The sequence below is a fragment of the Eurosta solidaginis genome, chromosome 3 (assembly GCF_040869045.1).
Source record: "Eurosta solidaginis isolate ZX-2024a chromosome 3, ASM4086904v1, whole genome shotgun sequence".
In the NCBI taxonomy this organism is placed as follows: domain Eukaryota; kingdom Metazoa; phylum Arthropoda; class Insecta; order Diptera; family Tephritidae; genus Eurosta; species Eurosta solidaginis.
Window position 1 is genome coordinate 15,896,762 of NC_090321.1, and position 16,303 is coordinate 15,913,064.

The window sequence follows — 16,303 nt, forward strand, 5'->3', positions numbered from 1 at the left end:
GGGGAGAAATGGTTGGGGAAATCTTTGTTCACGAGCAGCATTACATTATTTTTGTCTTGAGGAATATCTTTTGCATAAATAATAAAATTTTTATATATTTTTTTTTAGCTTCATGATTGAAAAAATATGTGTATGTGAAAAAAATAAAATTTTTAATGAAAAGTAAAATTTCAACAAGTATACAATTCATTATTCAGTCACCAAATATATTCATAAAAGATTCAGAAAGCTGAATGAAAAATGATTATAAATTTTTGATGACCTAAAAAAAACACATTTGATTCAAATATGATTCCAAAATGTGATTGAAAAACTATATTCAGTTTTTGATCATCAAAGGTAAGCATATTTGATTATTCTTTTTGTTGGTTTTCATGAAATATTAAAATTTAGTCAATAAAGGACTTCAAAAATGATTCCAAAAAGTGAGCGAAAATGCTTTTTAGTTTTTCATCATGAAAAGTATTCATATTTGATTATTTCTTTTGTTCAATTGTATGATAACTCATTATTTAGTCAGAAAGAGTAATCAAATTATATTTATATGTAGGGAAATTCAAAATTGAATCACCTAAATGCTGAGTGGGATGTCTTTAAATGATTAAAATGATTTTGGTCTGGTGGGGGACGCCGCCCTTTTTTTCACATTTATTCTGAAAATAAACGAAAAATTCTGTACAAGATACGATTTTGAAGAATTTAGTAAACAACTCGGAGAGTTTACAAAAAAAGAGGAAAAAGATTTTAATATTATTGAAAACTGTTAAAGGGGTAGCTTCATTTTCAGTTGATCCGGTTACAATAGAGTGAAGTAATTTCGAAAATACTGAAAGGATTATTTTGTATTTACTGCCAACCGAAACTGTTGAGAATTTCAAAAACTTACTGTAATACATACAAACACCTTAAATGACTGTAATATTTAACTGGCCAAACCTGTAAACATGCCAGATCGTATACCTATTTATCTATAGAAAACAGTTATTTGTTAGCTTTATTGTGGCTTGTTAGTACTTTCGAAGCATATGTAATCATAGATGCAATAGTTTATATAAAGTATGTACAAATTGAATAGGGATTTTTTTAATAAACCATATTTAAGCCAAAACAAAAAACAACCAAATATGAGCAAATAAAAAGAAGTACCATTACAATTCTTCAACAACATGCGCGTAACATTTTTTTGCTATTCAAATAAAAAGTTTTGCATAAACTGCAATTCATAGGTAAATTTATTTACACATTAGGCTGTCTACGAAAAAAAATTTAAATTACTTCACCGTAGTAAGAAAGTGTAATATGACCGGGTCGATTTATTAACCGATATCGCGTCATCGATTTTTCGATAGGATTTAGGCTCAGGAAAAAAAGTCCACTACACATGTTATCGCCAACGTTTTTACAACAGTTTTTTGAAAAAGAAAAATATTTTATGGGTTTTGGGGAGTGTTTTGGTCGAAAAATTTACCGTTTTGCCGTTTTTTTTCGCAGGCTTGAAATTTTTTTTTTTTGGTATGCGTAGTGAGGTGAGGCGGTTTCAACGGCAAACTTCTTGCAAAATCGTATAGTAACAAGCTCAATTAATTGTACGCCTTATGAGAGATGGGAAGGGAAAATCCCTCATGTGAAATATTTAAGAATATTTGGTTCAAAGGCGTTTGTTATAATTCCTAAAAAAAAAAGGAAGAAATGGGATAGAAAGTCTGAATTACTTACATTTGTAGGATACGATGAACATGCAAAAGGATATAGAATGTTAGATGTAAAGACAAAGAAAATTATTATCAGCAGAGATGTTGTCTTCCTGCAAATGAAGAAAGAAGGAAAGAAGTAACAACAAGTATCCAGTGTGAAGATAATAATTCATTTAAAAGCTTAGATGATGAAATTGATTTTGTAAATAGTCATAAAGAAGATGAAAGGGGGATTAATATTGAACACGTTTGTTCAAATGATAGTGACGAAGAATCAGCAGCTCAAAATTTTATTGAGCAATTACTTGATATTCAAGATTCAGAGCCCTTACCACGACGGTCTTCAAGAGTAAACAAAAGTAGACCTCCACTACGTTTGAATTACAATGTTTGTAATGAAATTATATAACCAAATACCTATAACGAAGCGATTAAATCTGACCAACGTGATGAATGGATTGCTGCAATGAAGGAAGAATATTCATCACTTATATCGGCAAAGACTTGGGATTTGGTAGTACCACCTAAAGATTCAAACATAGTTAGTTGTAAATGGACATATAAAATTATAAAGCCCGTCTTGTAGCAAGAGGTTTTAGCCAAAAATATGGTGGTGATTACGACGAAGTTTATGCACCAGTTGTGCGACAGACAACTTTTAGAATATTACTAAGCATTGCTGGATCCAAGAAAATGACGGTAATGCATATTGATGTAAAATCCGCATTTTTAAATGGTAACTTGAACGAAATTATTTACATGAGACAACCTCCAGGGTTCGATGATGGGAATAATACACTTGTTTGCAAACTTAACAAAAGCCTATACGGCCTTAAGCAGGCTGCGAATGTTTGGAATAAAACTTTGCATAACGTACTCATATCCGGAGGGTTTTCTCAGAGCCAATTTGATGTGTGTCTATATACCAAATATACCAACAAGGAAGGGATTACATATGTGTTGGCATATGTCGATATTTTAATTGCAAGTTGCAAAAGGGATAATATTTCAGAAGTAGAAAAACTACTCAAAGGAAACTTTGAAATTAATAATTTAGGAAATATTAAACATTATTTCGGCATGGAAGTTTTTACTGATACAAATAATAATTTCCGTATTCGACAGAGAAAGTATATTGAAGAATTAATAAATAAATTTGGATTGAAGGATGCTAAAGTTTCAAGTTATCCCTTGGATCCTGAGTATGGCAAATCAAAATCAGAACTTTTGCTATCCAACACAAAATATCAACAACTCATTGGATCATTGCTGAATATAAGTGTTAATGTAAGGCCTGATGTTGCAGCTAGTATTTCAATTTTGGCAAGAAAAGTTAGTACTCCAACTCAGGAGGACTGGAATGAGGCTAAACGAGTACTGAAATATTTAAAGGGCACTATTGATTTTTCATTGAAGTTAAGTAATATGCAAAATAATAACATTTTAATTGGCTATGCTGATGCAAACTGGGCTGAAGATAGATGTGATCGCAAATCTTATTCTGGTTATATTTTTCAGTTAATTGGTGGAACTATAAGTTGGCCACGTAAAAAGCAAATGTGTGTGTCACTTTCGTCAACAGAAGCTGAATTCGTAGCATGTAAAGAAGCCTTATGAATTAGACAAGTACTTGCAGATTTTTATGTGGAACAAGCATCACCTACTGTGACATATGAAGATAACCAAAGCTGTTTAAATTTAATTAAGGAGGAGAAACTCAGCTGCCGAACAAAACACATTGATATGAGAATTTACTTTATCAAGGATCATATTCGGAAGAGTAATATCAAATGTTTATTTTTTCCCAGCGAAAAAATGGTAGCAGATATGTTGACAAAGCCTTTACCTGCCGTTAAGTTAAACTATCTGCGAACAGTTGCTAAAGTACTTCTCAATTGAGGAAGGGTGTTAGAAATATCAATTTCAATGTACTTGTTTGAGATTATACTTTGTATTTTATTGATCAACAAAAGAAGATTATACATTTGATTCAATAACTTTCAAATAGAGAAAAATTATTTTGTCTGTCTGTTATAAAATCTCATACAATAAAGATCATTCTTGTTATATTTTAAATCCACTGCACAATTACTTTGAAATAATTTCAATACCATACACTATTAAATTTTCCAACTAAACTCACTAAAATGATCTTCCCGTATCTAAATTTGAAATTGCATCTATTGATACTGCAAACAAAGAAAAAACACTATAAAGTATCTTAAGGTCATTTAGGTCCAAACTTTGGTCAACATCTCGAAAACGAGGGCTAACAAAAAAAAAGTAAAAAGAAGATACATAAATTTAAATATCAAAGGTCAACGAAACTAATTCTTTGCTTAAAAAAACATTTTTCATATCTCTTAATTTTCTCCTTTTGTTGCATTGCTCAGCGTGACTTCAGCCATGTATAAGATTTCATGTTTCTACCTCATGGAATAGTAACTTAAAAATCCATCACAAGATTTCGCAATTCTAAGTAGACTTTTTAATAACTTTTTAAATACCTTAATCCCTGTTCTATCTAGAAAACTCTTTTATCCTAAATATTGAAGCCCGAAGTTTCGTTCAAAGCTTCAGGTCTCTGGGTAATCGGGAAGTTCCTTATAACTCGAATGCAAAATTTCTAAGTTCGGACGATTTATTTATTTTTCACGGTCCCTGGACTACCTAGCGGAAATTTTGTTCTCTCATGTTTTAGTGTCAGGGTGTTCTGAAGTATGTTCTTAGTTAAAAAAATCTGGCTCAGTGGGAAGTTACTCAAATAGCGACCGCAAAACTCCACATGTTGTAGATGAACCCTCTAAATATCTCGAATCATGTCACATATAGAAAACTTTTTATCCTAAATATTAGAAGTTAAGAGAGCCCAATGCTTAAACTCGACTTCCTAAAAACTCGTAAGCAAAATTTCTAAGTTCGAACAATTTTTTTTTACGATCCCTGGGGCACCTAGTGTGGTTTTGTTTCACTCATGTTGCATTTTTATGGGGCTCTGAAGCAAGTCTTTTGTTTCAAGAAGCCAGCTCTAGTCGCAAGATTCCAAATGTTGTAAATGGACTTTCTTAATAGCTCTATCCCTGTCTTATATAAAGAAACTATTGTATCCTAAGTATTACAACGTAATCAAGTCCAAAGATGTGTTGCAACTTTCAGGTCACTGGGTTAACGGGAAATCCTTAAAACTCGACAGAAAATGTACAAGTTTGGAACGCTTTTTGAATTTTCACGATCCCTAGTTTACTTAGCAAACCATTTTCATGTTGTTGCATTTTAATCGGGCTCTGAAGTATAAACGCAAAGTTTCAAGGATCTAGTTCTACGGGAAGCTACTCAAAGTTTCAGATCTCTTAGTTATCGCGAAGTTCCTTAGAACTCCAACGCCAAATTTCCAAATACGGAAGTTTTGTAGAATTTTCACGATCCCTTCCTTTGACTGATACAAGCATTTTCTACAAAAACAAAGCACGAGTCTACCTATTCAAGTTTAACTTGAAATTAGTTTCTTTTCAGGGTTTTGCTAATTGTAAAATCTTTGTATATTATTTGGTTAGATTTATATAAAGTAATAAAATACAAACAAAGAAAAAAAAAAGTAATTACAATAAAATGAAATTATACTAAATATAATATAAATATATTAAATATAATATAAACAAAAATAGGAAAAAAAATTTAATGAAATATAATAAAATAAAAGGACCAAAATTAAACAAAGTAAAATTGAATAAAATAGAAAAAAGTAAAATAAAATAAAATAAAATGAAGTTAAACAAAATAAATTAATTCTTCTTTTCAGTTTCTCTTAGAAAAACACAATAACTGAATAATCAGTTATTATAAGCCGGTGTTGAGGTCATGAATTCTTAATAATAAGTTTAAAATAAAACAAAATAAATTAAATTAAACTGTTAATCGATGAGTTATCCCTTTGTTATCGAAATTTTTTGAATTTATAATCGAAAAATTATAGAAATGTTATCAATATGTTATCGAATTGTTATCAATCTCTTATCGGCTTGTTATGATAGAGATATCGATAAAGCTGTAATATAAAATCGATAACAAATGTGTTACCCTTCTACGACAAGCCGATATGAAACCAATAAGAAGTTGATGACCCGGCAATAACAAGGCGATTGATTAGAAACCGATAAGTCGACGATAATTATTCGTTATCGATATTAAGCCTATTATAAAACTATGTGCGTTGTTAACAAAAAAAAAACAAAAAACCGACGAAGCGCTTGTCTAAAAGCCCGGAACTACATATTTGTTTCTGGTAAAGTTACCTCTGTTGTAGGTTAACTTCAATCCCGGGCAAGCTCTAGCTAACTTTAAAAAGTTTGTTTCCAGACGTCTATTCACTTGTATATTTACACATGGAATTTCACGAGGTCTTGGTACTCACGTCTTTTTTGTTTTAAATTTTTTATTTTTTTCAACATAAATGAACCTCTTTTTGTAACATGTTTTACTAACTGCTTATGTTACTTCTTTGTGTACTAACATAAGTACACACATTCATATATACATATGTACACACAATAGTAGAAAATTTGAATAGAAATATTGGCAAATATTTGCTGTTGAAATACAGAGCTTGTCAAAACTGAAACAAATTCACACATTCAAAAAATCTACTACACGTGTCAAAATAATGCTTCCACTGCAACACATTGCTATGGAGTTGGAGGGAAACTTTTTAGGCCTTTGGGTATGTGAGTTTGACCGAACAAATGCATACATACCTGTGTAAAAGGACAACCAAAGGCGAAATTCCTGTGTTAGAGCCGTTTTAGAGATTTTACGTTTCGATGTTGTTAATTTGTATACAGATATACATGTACATACTAGAGATATTCGCCACCGCCACTGATTTTCGTCGTTGTTCGCACACCGCCGCCTAATGCCAAAAATATCGGCGCGTTACTATATTTTCTACTCATTTAAGACTGTCTAGGTCATTTACTGTTCATGTCGAAAATGGGCCCGATATGGCCGAAAGGGGTATCGACGGATCCGCATCACTGCCAGTCATAAGAATCCAGTTGCGAAATTTAACACTTTCTACCCGTTCAAAAGTTATTTAAAATAAGTAAGGAAGGCTGAGTTCGGGTTTAACCGAACACTACATACTCAGCTGAGAGCTATGCAGACAAAATAAGGGAAAATCACCATGTAGGAAAATGAACCTAGGGTAACCCTTGAATGTGTTTGTATGACATGGGTATCAAATGGAAGGTATTAAATAGTATTTTAAAAGGGAGTGGGTCATAGTTCTATAGGTGGAAGCCATTTCGGGATATCGCCATAAAGGTGGACCAGGGGTGACTCTAGAATGTGTTTGTACGATCTGGGTATCAAATTAAAGGTATTAATGAGGGTTTAAAAAGGGAGTGGTCCTTAGTTGTATATGTGAAGGCGTTTTGGAGATATCGACAAGAATGTGGACCAGGGTGACCCAGAACATCATCTGTCGGGTACCGCTAATTTATTTATATATGTAATACCACTAACGCATTCCTGCCAAGATTCCAAGGACTTTTGATATCGCCCTGCAGAACTTTTTCATTTTCTTCTACTTAATAGGGTAGGTGTCACACCCATTTTACAAAGTTTTTTCTAAAGCTTTATTTTGCGTCAATAAACCAATCCAATTACCATATTTCATCCCTCTTTCCGTATTTGTTATAGAATTATGGACTTTTTTTCATTTTTCGTAATTTTGGATATCGAAAAAGTGGGTGTGGTCATAGTCAGATTTCAGCCATTTTTTATACTAAGATAAAATCAGTTCAGCGGCCACCGTGGTGTGATGGTAGCGTGCTCCGCCTACCACACCGTATGCCCTGGGTTCACGCCCCGGGCCAAGCAACATCAAAATTTTAGAAATAAGGTTTTTCAATTAGAAGAAAATTTTTCTAAGCGGGGTCGCCCCTCGGCAGTGTTTGCCAAGTGCTCCGGGTGTATTTCTGCCACGAAAAGCTCTCTGTGAAAACTCATCTACTTTGCAGATGCCGTTCGGAGTCGGCATAAAACATGTAGGTCCCGTCCGGCCAATTTGTAGGTAGATCTCTTCGGAGGTTATCGCGCCTTACATTTATTTTTTTTTTAAGTCAGTTCAGGTAAGTACGTGATCTAAGTTTAGTAAAGATATGTATATCGATTTTTGCTCAAGTTATCGTGTTAAAGGCCGAATGGAAGGATAGACGGTCGAATGTGTATAAAAACAGGGCGTGGCTTCGGCCAATTTCGCCCATTTTCACAGAAAACAGTTATCGTCATAGAATCTATGCCCCTAACAAATTTCACAAGGATTGGTTAATTTTTGTTCGACTTATGGCATTAAAAGTATTCTAGACAAATTATATGAAAAAGGGCGGGGCCACGCCCATTTTAAAATTTTCATTTATTTTTGTATTTTGGTGCACCGTATCATTACTAGAGTTGAATGTCGACATAATTTATTTATATACTGTAAAGATATTCAATTTTTTGTTAAAATTTTACTTAAAAATTTTTTTTTAAGTGGGCGTGTTCTTCATCCGATTCTGCTAATTTATATTTAGCACACAAATAGTAATAGGAGTAACGTTCCTGCAAAAATTTAATCATAATATCTTCAACGACTGCCAAATTACAGCTTGCAAAACTTTTAAATTACCTTCTTTCAAAAGTGTGCGGTGCCACGCCCATTGTCCAATATTTTACTAATTTTCTATTGTGCGTCATAAGGTCAACCCATCTACAAAGTTTCATCGCTTTATCCGACTTTGGTAATGAATTATCGCACTTTTTTCCGTTTTTCGAAATTTTCGATATCGAAAAAGTGGGCGTGGTTATATTCCGATATCGTTCATTTTACATAGCGATCGGAGATGAGTGCCCAAGAATCTACATACCAAATTTCATCAAGATACCTCAAAATTTACTCAAGTTATCGTGTTAACGGACAGACGGATGGACATGGCTCAATCAAATTTTTTTCAAAACTGATGATTTTGATATATGGAAGTCCATATTTATCTCGATTCCTTTATACCTGTACAACCAACCGTTATCCAATCAAAGTTAATATGCTCTGTGTGCAAAGCACGCTGAGTATAAAAACAGGCGCTTTCAGTGCTAGCTTAATACGAATTTTGCATCAGCCAACTCACGAAGTTATTGAAACATAACACTAAAAGAAAAGTTATATAAAAAATTGAAAAATGAATAATTTCTTCAGAAAATTAATAAGGAACAATGAATTCAAATAAAATGACCTAAGTCGAACATGTTTTCAAATGCGAGATCCTTTAGTAGGTTCCAGGGGGTTTAAACACTCCTTTGAAAGGATTCTCTATGAGTTGAGATATATGTAAGTATGTGAAGGGTTTAAAAATCACGTGGCCTTATATTCAAACATCTGTTGGTTATTTGCGATTCATTAAAATATCGTCTGAAATGTTAATTTTGATTATCTTAATTCATCATTCAACACCCAAGTCTCCCGGTTTGACATTTCCTGTAGTTGTCGGCCCGAACTAGTCCGAAAACTAAAGCTACGCGGTTATTCATAATGAATTCTTGTATCAAAAGTCCGGAAAACAACAGTTTGGACTGAGCATATAATCTTAATATCTTTCAACTTATAATCAGTCGACTTTCATTCTACAATATCGTTTGGGTTAGCGAAAACTATTGGAATCAATGTTTCGAACTTAAAAGGTAGATAATTGATGGCAACCGTAAGTCGCCTTTGTGCGTGACCAGCCTGGAGCCTCAATTGATTTAAAGAAATCGTGCCGACAATGAGTATTTGAGTTAGCCCAGAATATCTCCTTCGGTAAAATTACGCTACAGAAGTGTGACCATTTTCAGTATAACTCCCTCCGCAAGGAGCTACTCCTGAAATTTTTTTAACGATCCACGAGATTTTGAGGCAAAATCCCCGGATCTTTCCGAAATGGCCGAAACGTCGATTTCCTTACAAATATTTTTAATTTAATTTTCGTAGTACAAGCTTCCCAGATAGTCATCCGCAATTTTACGATATTGTTCTAGATCGTCAAATATACCATTTACTTTTTTTGTATTGACTGTAATGAAGTATATTATATTAATATACATAGTAATTTCTTATCACACAAGGGATTTTTACTAATTTTTAATTGTTCTTGCTTTTTTACATTATCATTATATATATTTAAAAAAAAAAAATGTTCCCCCCTAGAACGTAAAAAAGCAAGAAAAATTCAATATTAGTAAAAATCCGTTTTGTGATAAGAAACTACTATGTAGATTAGAATTATATATTTCATTACTGTCAGTACAAAACAGAGTGACACCCCCCCCCCCCCCCCCCCCCCTGGAACCGCGCATAATTAACGTCGCCAGTATGTTTCCATATTCATTAGTTGTGGACAATGTGATAATCTGAACTTCAACCGTTCAGCGTCGGCTAGGGCTCTATTATATACCGGCGGCGTGCCCGGCGCGCCGACAAAGCGATCGGCGTAAACCTCTAGTATCCGGATCATAATAAAATGACCCCGAGGGAGTTTGGGGACTCCTCCCCAAATGACTCCGAGAGAGTGCTCAAAAACATCCCGGAACGATCCTCAATTGGCCCCGAGGGAGTGCCCAAAAATAACCCGGATCGATCCCCAAATGACCCGGGTAGACACCGAGGGAGTCCCCAAAACCATCCCAAAATTACGCCCAAATGACCTCGAGAGAGTCCCCAAAACCATCCCGGAGTGATCCCCAAATTACCACGAGGGAGTCCACAAAACCCTCCGGAAATGATCCCCAAATAACCCCGGTAGGACCCCGAGGGAGTCCTCGAAATGCCCCAAAAATTTACCCCAAAAGACCACTAGAAAATCTCCAGGGTGTCCCAGAAATTACCCCCAAGAAACCCCGCGACTTCTCCCAAAAATCATCTTAATATTGCCATAAGAAGCTTCAGAACTGCACGCGAACTGGTTACGCATATTGAAATATTTTCAGGGCATCTCAAGGGTTTATTATTTTTTTTTTTTTTTTGAATAACTGAATAACACTTGAAATTTTAATGTTATTCCATATTTTTTAAATAATGAATAATAACTCAACATTTTTCTTAAAACTTACAAAAATAAGAATGACCGATTAACATCACTCAGAATATTTTGAATAATGATAACTTGTTATTCATCAATCAGAAAATTAAAAATGCTGAACATTTTTTTATTTTTATTTGTTTTATTTTATTTCTTTTATTGATGACTCAATTCGTCATCTTGTCTCTAATAAATTGTTGAATGCTTGGTTGTGATACATCTATATATAAATGCGGAGCAAAATCGATGTAACTTTAATATGTGCCAAGTCTAGATGTACACCGCTTAAGGGTATGACAATACCGCGTTTGGAACTGCAAGCTGCTGTACTGGGCTGCCGTCTGAAGGAGTCGATGGAACGATGCCACGATTTCCACATACACAGCACACCATTTTGGAGCGACTCAAAAACTGTAATTTCTTGGATTCGCTCGATTAACAGAAACTTTAAACAATTCGTCGCATGTCGTATATTTGAGCATAACAACCGTGAACCAATGGCGGTGGATACCATCATCACTGAACGTAACAGACGAAGCAACGAGAGCTCGTACAAAATTTGAATATATTTTATTGTCAAGGTGGTTGCAGGGACCATCGTTTCGAGCTCTGAAAATGGGAAAATGCGTACCAAAATCATCATGTTTACACCAACTAACTCCGTTCTTAGACGATGATGATTTGATAAAAGTTAACGGAAGAATCGACGCTAAATACTGCTTGCCGATTACTGCACGACATCCAATAATTCTACCTTACAATCACTATATAACGCGTTTGATCGTCCAACAATATCACCGTAAGCTGCATCATCAAAACGATAACTTAACAATAAACGAGATGCGCCAAAGGTTCTGGGTACCTCGCATACGTACCTTGTTAAAGTCGGTAAAAAGAGAGTGCGCAGTTTGCATCGCCAACACAGCTAATCCTGTTGCAACTAATGGGTCAATTACCACAAGATCGCCTTAGGCCATATGTCAGGCCATTTTCATATACCGGGGTTGACTATTGTGGCCCATTTTTTGTTGCTATCGGTAGAAGACGAGAGAAACGGTGGGTAGCACTGTTCACATGCCTGACAACTCGAGCAGTTCACTTAGAAATTGCCACAGATTTATCAACTGACGCCTTTATCATCTGCTTTCGGAACTTCGTCAACCGTCGTGGAGTGCGTTCGAAGCGATAATGGCACCAATTTGGTAGGAGCGCAAAAGGAGCTTAACAAGGAAAACCGATTATTCGACTTTGACCTCATCGACCAAGAGATGTGCAACCGAAATATCCAGTGGGTGTTCAACTGTCCTGCGAATCCATCAGCAGGAAGTTGCTGGGAGCGCCGCGTACAATGCGTCAAACGATTGTTACAGCGAGTATTAAAAGAGGAAGCCCCGCGCTTAGAAACCTTCAACAGCGTTTTAATAGAGGCCGAAAACATTATTAACAGCCGCCCACTGACAGAACTGCCTGTATCGCCGCAAGGCGAAGAGCCTTTGACTCCGAACCACTTTTTACTCGGTTGTCTTAACTCCACTCAGACGCCGGCTATAAATGAAGAAAAAGTATGCCTAAGGAAACAATGGCGTATATCGTAAAACCTCAAAGACCCACTATGGAAAAGATGGACACATGAATATTTGCCTCAACTCCTCCAACGATCAAAATGGAGAGAAAAGGCAACGCCTTTGAAACCTGGACAGCTGGTGATTATCTGCGATCCTGCAAGACCTCGAAATCAATGGGAACGAGGCCTAGTGGCCGAGGTGTTTACCACAAAAGATGCCTGGCACACCATCCGGGACAATACGTAGACCAGCCAGTAAGCTAGCCGCTTTACTGATTAGTGAATCCTCCTGCGGATCCACCGCGGGGTGGGATGTCGTTACAAAATGACTTACACACGTATGACTGGGTACATTTGCCAATTTACGTGCCTACTGGGTTTGCCTTTTATGTTTTTTATGTTTGCCTGTTTTTTATGTTTGCCTGTTTTTTATGTTTCTTTTATTGTACTGCCTGTATGTATAGTAAGCTGCATAGATTAGATTGATACGAATCTTTTGTTTACGCTCTCATATTTTTGCTCTCACGAGGGATTTATCTTCTAGTTGTTGCTGGCAACAATCACAGATAAATCCCTCGTGCCAGCTGAAGCGGGTGCCAGAACGAAAAATGTGCCAGCCAAAACGAAAAACAGGCCAATAATTTTGGTAAACTTTAGTTTGACGTACAACTGTAGAATAGCGTTCAAAAATTATGGGAAAAAGGATAAAAATACTTGTTTTAGTGTAAGTATTATTAGTTCGAAGCCGGAGGGTAAATATTATATCCCATTCAAAAGTTATCACTAAAAACAGGTTTTGTAAATATGAACTCCCGATGCAACGAGTCCATTTTGATCACAGAACCTGGAACGCCAGACATGTAGGATAAGCCCTCTCCATTAAATAATGTTAACTGTTATATCATAGGTCCGATTTACTGAAATTTCAGAAGAATATGTGGTTTTCACTGCGAGTTAAATGCTTTACAATAGCCGTGTTTTTTAACACGCGCGTATACGTTTCGTTTGCGCGTGTTAAAAAACGCCTATCTTCGCTTAGATAATGCTTAGGAGACCCATCTAGCGGCTGTGGTAAAACAACTAGCTACAGCAACAGGGTGTACCGAAAAGCGGAGACGCAACGCTCTGATGGCCATAGGGTATAACATATAGCTGAATCAGTTGCGATGAATTGTGGACACACATATAATACATAGAATTAGTGTACAGGGTGAAACAAAGACACATATTTCAGTTACATCTGAGTATAATGCGTATTGAAATTTAGTCAGGCATGCTTAACGAACGAAACGATATCATTTCGTTACGATAATCAACGCTAATAAACGAAACGAAGTCACTTCGTTTCGTTTATTAACGTTAAGATCGTCAAATTAACGTTAATTTGTCGTTGAAGTGACTTCGTTTCGTTTATTAGCGTTGATTATCGTAACGAAATGATATCGTTTCGTTCGTTAAGCATGCCTGAATTTAGTAGGACAAAATTTATGCGCAGCAATTTCAGAGGTGTATTTATAGTTTGTCTCTTAGCAGTCAATATAAAGTTTAAGCGTAAACGGATATACGCGTGTTAAAAAACACGGCTAATATTTGACTAATTAATTTAATCGAAATGTTAGTTTTATTTAGATTTGTTTATATTTAACTCTAACTAGTCGTATTATTGTAAAATAACTTTAAGGAAATAAATATTTTACGACTATCATTTGATTAAATGATTGAAACTATAATCGCCGAAATGTATGTCAAAAATCCCCATTTTCAGATCTATTCATTTTTGTTTGGAGTGGCATCATTGATAAATGTTATAAAAAATGTGCATTTTGACAGCGCTCTCTCGAAACAAAGAGTTGCAAATCCATTCATCTATGGTAAGCTGTGCTGTTCTTTTCCAACATCGCATAGCGAGACTTTAAAAATTACCTAATCAACTTCCGATTTAAATAGGCAGAATTTGACTTAGAAAATTATTCTCGTACATTCGTTCGCAACGTTGGAGGCTGCAACGAAACACATTAGTGAAAACGCCACTATGTCAAAGCAGTGAAATAATTATTACTTGTATAATTTAATTGAAATAAATTAAATGCCATAAATTAAACTCAGTTTTGTTCTAATTTTATTTTGCCATTAATGTAAAGTACTGCCGTCGCCGTCGACAGTCATCTTGTCTCTAATAAATTGTTGAATGCTTGGTTGTGATACATCTATATATATATACGGAACATTAGGGGTTCTAATAGGAGCCATTGCCACCGCACAAAGTTTTTCATTGTGAACGCCCGCGGCTCCGTAATCATAATCGGCCAAATCTGTTTGATATTCTCCAGCAAACAAGGTTGTTTGCAATAATGACTCGCTTATTGGCATGCCCTTAAAATGTTTCCTACACTGCTTTATTTCCACGATCGTACGTTTGAGAGAAGGAGAACGAGACCTTGATCCAATTTGTGTGACACCCCATGCACTAACTTCCAAACGTGTGCCCGGTGTTAATTCATCATCGCAAAGATGTATTTTATGCACTACAGGTTTCTCTACAAAACGTTCAACCACTTCAACTACAGCAATATTCATAGATTTTGTAATTGGATCATAATTAGGATGTACATGGCTTGTCCTCACCCTGTGTATTTCCCCTTCCTCTGCTAGATGGGTTATACCAGCTTTAACGGAGAGAAACATAACAGGAATGCAATGAACGCACTTCGCCACTGTAACCACCGAAAAATCGCTGACTATGGAACCAGCACATTCGTACAAGGCCTGCATTTTGATAGGAGACCACATAAATATTGCCACGGTATGTGGGCTTTGTCTTATATTTATTTCTTCGCCATTTAAAATGCGAAAGTCCGCATTCGTGTAGCTTGAAAAGCACATAACCAGGACGAACACCAGCGCTAAATTATTTCGTAGACACATTTTTGTTTAATACTTCTTCTACCACTTTTTTTAAGTATGCAATTAGATAAATTTTGTGGGCGCTAGTTATACCTAATTGAGTTGTGTAAATAAAATATAAGATTTCCGGAATTTAAATATCAAACAAACATCTCAATTTAAGTTAAAGCTACACAAGGCCAATTTTGTTATACTCAGCGTGATTTGCCCACAGAGTGTATTAACTTTAACGGGCATAAACGAATCCAGATAAATATAGACTTCCATATATCAACATGCGGAGGATGAAAAAAGGAATTGATTTAGCCATGTCCGTCGATCCGTCCGTCCATCTGTCGGTGCATACGATAACTTGAGTAAATATTGAGAGTAAAATATTACAATTTGGTATATGGGTTCCTTGGCGCTTATCTCCAATCGCTATTAAAAATGAGGGAAATTGGATGGTAACCACGCCCACTTTTTACATATAACATTTTTTACATATAACATTTTGGAAAAGACATAAAACCTGATTATTTAGTAAATAGAATATTAAAGTTTGATGTGTGGACTCATATTAAAACCCTGGATTATTTGAATGGGAGTGGCACCGCCCACTTGGGGTAACATCTATTTTACAAGTATTATTAATCATAAATCAAAAACCATTATATCTATTATAACAAAATTCGATAGTTGCCTTTGCTGTAAAGAATGCTTCGAAGAAAAATTAAAGAAATCGGTGAGGGACCACGCCTATTTTTATATAAAAGACTTTTAAAAGGGTCGTAGACGAATAAAATAAGCTTTATCTTTGCAAAAAAGAGTTTTATATAAATGGTGTTTCATTTTCCAAGTGAAATTGTAACAAGAAAAAGGAACAAATTTTAATTTTTGATAATGGGCGTGGCACGACCAAACAATTTTCTATGTTTCGGGAGCCGTACTTCGAAGAAAAATTAAAGGATCATAGTACGTTGGGGTACATATATTTTCCTTATAGCAGGAAATAGGTCTAGGAAAAATGGGCGGGATCGATTAAAAACCACGCCTACTTTTATATAAAAGAT

At 35.2% G+C, this 16,303-nt stretch overlaps 1 protein-coding gene and 1 long non-coding RNA gene across 2 annotated transcripts in view; both read left to right on the forward strand.

Annotated features, from left to right (window-relative positions):
• The window catches only part of LOC137245848 (tyrosine-protein kinase-like otk), a 111,154-nt gene that overhangs the window by 20,213 nt on the left and 74,638 nt on the right, over positions 1-16,303 (forward strand). The window lies entirely within an intron of this gene.
• On the forward strand, positions 13,991-16,071 carry LOC137246249 (uncharacterized). Its single transcript, XR_010951431.1, has 2 exons — positions 13,991-14,218; positions 14,295-16,071. It is a non-coding gene; the product is annotated as an uncharacterized lncRNA (long non-coding RNA).